At 43.3% G+C, this 4,198-nt stretch overlaps 1 pseudogene; it reads right to left on the bottom strand.

Annotated features, from left to right (window-relative positions):
- Positions 1-2,417: 2,417 nt before the first annotated feature.
- LOC102819134 lies at positions 2,418-3,631 on the bottom strand (annotated as a pseudogene).
- Positions 3,632-4,198: the final 567 nt, after the last annotated feature.

The following is a 4,198-nucleotide window of genomic DNA, read 5'->3' as shown; positions in this document are numbered from 1 at the left end:
GACCCTCCACTTTACCAATCACAATGTCCTTCTCTAGGGACTGATCCTTCCTGATGACATGTGCAAAGTAGGACAGATTATTTTACCATCCTTGCTTTCAAAGAGAAGCATTTTTTCCAAAACAGGTTTGTTTGTTCTTCAGGTAGTCCATGGTATATTCAATATTTGTTGCCAACAACAAAATTTAAATGCATCAAGTTGTCTACAGTCTTCCTTATTCATTGTCCAGTTTTCTGTGCATATGAAGCAACTGAAAATACTGTCACTTTGTTCACAGGCACCTTAGTCCTGTAACTGACGTTTTTGCTCTTTAATCTTTTAAAAGAACTCTTTTGCAGCAGATTTACCTCATGCAATATATTGTTTGATTTCTTGACTACTATTTCCATGAGTGTTGTTTGTGGATTCAAGTAAAATGAAATCTCTAACAACTTCTATCTTTCTCCATTTATCATGATGTTATTACTGGTTCTGTTGTGAGGATTTTTGTTTTATTTACACTGAAGTGCAATCCATACTGAAGGCTAATTTTTTTGTGTGTCAGCTTTCAGACAGAGACAAACTAAGAAGAAAGGCCTGGTGATCTACTTCTAACAATTAGGCAGTAAAAACCTTTTGGATCACAAAACAAAAAAGATTAGCAAAAAGATAATGTTTTATTTCTTACAATATCCAAAATTCTGAGAAACTTGTATAATTCATAGAAATGCAGCCAGCAGAGAAATCATTAAGCCTCAGTTTTCTCACCTGACAAATGAAGGACAGTTCTGAAGAGTATAATGCCCAAGAGTACTTTGAGAAAGCATCCAGGAGTATCCCTAACCCATCCATGGGCAGCGTAGTGTTTAGTACATAGTCAGTGCTCTACAGGAATGAAGAAATGAACTTGCGAAAGAATGAAGTTATGTTCACTGATGAATAGATTATTACCATTCTCTTTTCCTATGGTGAATGATCCCCTTCTGACCTTGATTTCTGATGGTATAATCGAAACAAAGCTGAACTCTTCATCAACACGTGCATGAAGTCCCATCTTTAGGGCCAGCCTACACAATTACAAAAGGCCACATAATGCTGCCAGGGCTCTTATGAGGCCTGGGAAACATCTGGGAAGTACTTGAAAATGCTGGCATCAGGGCCCTCCCCAGTGTGACAGTAGAGAAAATATGCATTGTGAATCATTCTCATTGACGATAGCTGCAAAATTTCTCAACAGAGACTCAGAGGATGATGAGAGTTTGTATGGGGACAGGTTCTAAATGAGCTAAAAAGTCAATGCATTTCTAGGTTAAAGAGAGGTTTTGAAGAAAGTGTCTGATACTCTGAAGAATTCTGCTGGAGTCTTGCTACACTCAGGCTTCCTTGCCAAATGCTTGGTTTGACAGCTGCAATTTTCAAGACAAGTCATATCGTACGCCTGCTTTCACGTTCCACATTTCATTCTATCTTCTGCTTTTAACAGTCTCTTAAGAAAGCAGACTCACTATGATTGCTTGTTATATTCAAGGTGATTATTTTCCCTAACTAAATCTTCTTGTTTGGGGAGCTGTGTTTTGTCCCCTGCCTCTCCCCAAAATGATTTTAAACAAGTCTGTTTCAGTTGAACAATTATACAAGAACACCTGTGGCCTTCTGTAACTCTATAATTTACAGCTTCTTTCTAACACTCTAATTGTTTTGAGACCTTTAAAATGAAAATTATCCAATATAGTCATTTTTTTCATAACTTTATTTATAATTAGGATTTCAAAAGTGGTGTAGAAGTAGATTTTTTTTCATCACCAGCTTAATTTATAACCCATTCTCTTGCCCAACATGGCTGGAAACTGGGTAGCATAGGATCACGAGGAAATGACGAATTGGGAAACTGCACATAACATATAAGTGGGAATGAGAAGCTAGGCTTTTCTTTTGCTCTGCTCCTAGTTACCATCTCAGTGGGAGAGTCAGCAAACAGGATAAAGTTCCCCCAAAGGCATGGATTGGCTCAGTGGTAGCAGTAGGGTGTTCACATGTAACAGTGATTGTGAGAATGGTACAGGCTACAAGTGGGAGCCAACTAGACAGCACCTAAAAGCAACAGTTTCCATCTGAAGCCCATCAGATTCCTTTCGCTGGATACCCTTTCTGTCACATGCCCCAGGAACACAAGTGTCATCTCCTTGTATCACCTGTGGGCACCATCCTTTGCGGCTCTAAAAGTTCTCTCTAGCTACAAGGCACCACACTGCTTAGTTTTCTCATTTTCAACTGATTTTGCAAACCAGTTCATAAGCCAATTTTCTTTCTTTCTTTTTTTTTTTTTTTGACATCAAGTTTTATTGGCAGTTCTGGGAAAGAGACAAAGCTAAGGGTCCCTCCCCTTTGGTTCCCTTGCCCAGGATATTTCCTCTGCAGGAGGACAAGAAGCCCAGGACTCAGGTGGGCTTGGTAGTAGTGGGCAGGTCGTTGTAGTGGGCATCCTGGCCCTCAAGCAGGCTGTGGTAGGTGACGGTCTCCTGGTCTCCTGCTCCAGACAGGTCTTGATGGCCATGAGCTGTTGGTACTCCTGATCCTGCCGCTTTGTGTCAGCACGCACATGGCTCAGCTGGACCTCAATGCTACTGATCATCGCTTGGATCTGTGCCATTGTGCCCCAAAGTGGGCCTCCGTTTCTGTCAGTATGCTTTCCAAGGCGGCTTCCATGCTCAGCTGTGACTGCAGCTCAATCTCCAGACTCTGGAGGGTACGACTAAGTCGGTCACCTCCGTTTTGCTGATCTGGAGCTGCTCTGTGTGGCCTGGGACCTCAGGGTTCAGATCCTCAGTCTGGCTGATAAACCAGGCTTCAGCATCCTTCTGGTTTTTCTCCACCATGAACTCATACTACCTTCTCATATCACTCAGGATCTTGGTAAGATGATGCCTGGTGCAGAATGTACCTCCATACTGACTTGGCTACCCACTTGGCCAATGAGGACACTGAGTTCCTGCTCGTGGTTCATTTTCAGGTAGGCCAGCACCTCTTTTAGACCTTCACTCTGCATCTCCAGGTCAGTTCTGGCCAGAGTCGACCCATCCAGCACCCTGCGCAGGCCACTGATGTCGGCCTCTACATGCATGCACAGCACCTGCTCTGTCTCGAACTTGATCTGGGAGTCATCTGCAGCCAGATGGGCGTTATCAATCTGCAGGACAATCTTGGAGTTCTCAATGGTGGTACCAAGAATCTTGTCCTGCAGATTCTCCATGGTCTTGAAGTAGTGGCTGTATTCGTGGGAGGAACCTGAGCCCTGCTTCTGATCTGCTGGTCGTGGATCTTCACCTCCAGCTCGCCTTTGGCCTCCTCCAGGGCGCTCACCTTGTCCAGGTAGAAGGCCAGGTGGGTAGTTGAGGTTTTGCATGGTGATTTTCTCATTACCTGCCAGCAGTCTATCAGACAAGGCCAGTACGCCTGCAAAGCTGCCACCACCATAACCCCAGGAGTACGAGGACACACAGCTAGTGGATGACACTGACATTCCACAGTTGCCCGAGACCCAGTGGATGCTGGGTGTACGGAAGGCACCTCCCGCCTCAAAGCGCACTGAGCCACCACCCAAGACCTGGAAGGAAGAGGAGGCCGATGACTGGCAGAAGGTGTAGGAAGTCATGATGAGGCAGAGAACAAAGACACTGGCCCCAGGACCTGCGCTGGACCGGAAGCCCCAATTTTCTTCCTGTTGTGTTGTAAAGTGCCATCGAGTCTGTTCCAACTCATAGTGACTTTATAGGGTTTCCGAGGAGCAGATGGTGAGTTTGAACTGTGGACCTTGTGATTCAAACTGACCTTGTAGTTCAATGCATTCTCCTAAAGTGCCACACCAGGATCCAGGATTAGAAATGAAACTCTAAAAAGATGTAAAATAGCCAACAAGTGACATAATAGCACTTATGTGTTCTTATTTTCAAGTCCTGTTCTCTTTGAGGTGATAACCATCCTGATGTCTCTTAACATGGCAATTGGAAACTTAATCTTCTTTCACCTACTCCTTTCCTTTCCTGGTAGTTGGGACTTACCAATCTTCCCTCCTTTGTTTTTAAATCCATTTTGAAAAAGGCAATATGAACATTTTTTTCTTTCATTTTTTTTTTTAAATTCAGTTTTCCCATGTTGACTTGAATATACTAACAAGAAAGAGAAATTAATGAGCAAAATGGTAAATTGGAATTGCCAAATA

Source organism: Chrysochloris asiatica, unplaced genomic scaffold (genome assembly GCF_000296735.1).
Source record: "Chrysochloris asiatica unplaced genomic scaffold, ChrAsi1.0 scaffold00058, whole genome shotgun sequence".
Classification (NCBI taxonomy): Eukaryota; Metazoa; Chordata; class Mammalia; order Afrosoricida; family Chrysochloridae; genus Chrysochloris; species Chrysochloris asiatica.
The sequence above is the reverse complement of the archived record's forward strand: the minus strand, read 5'-3'. Positions and strand labels throughout refer to the sequence as shown.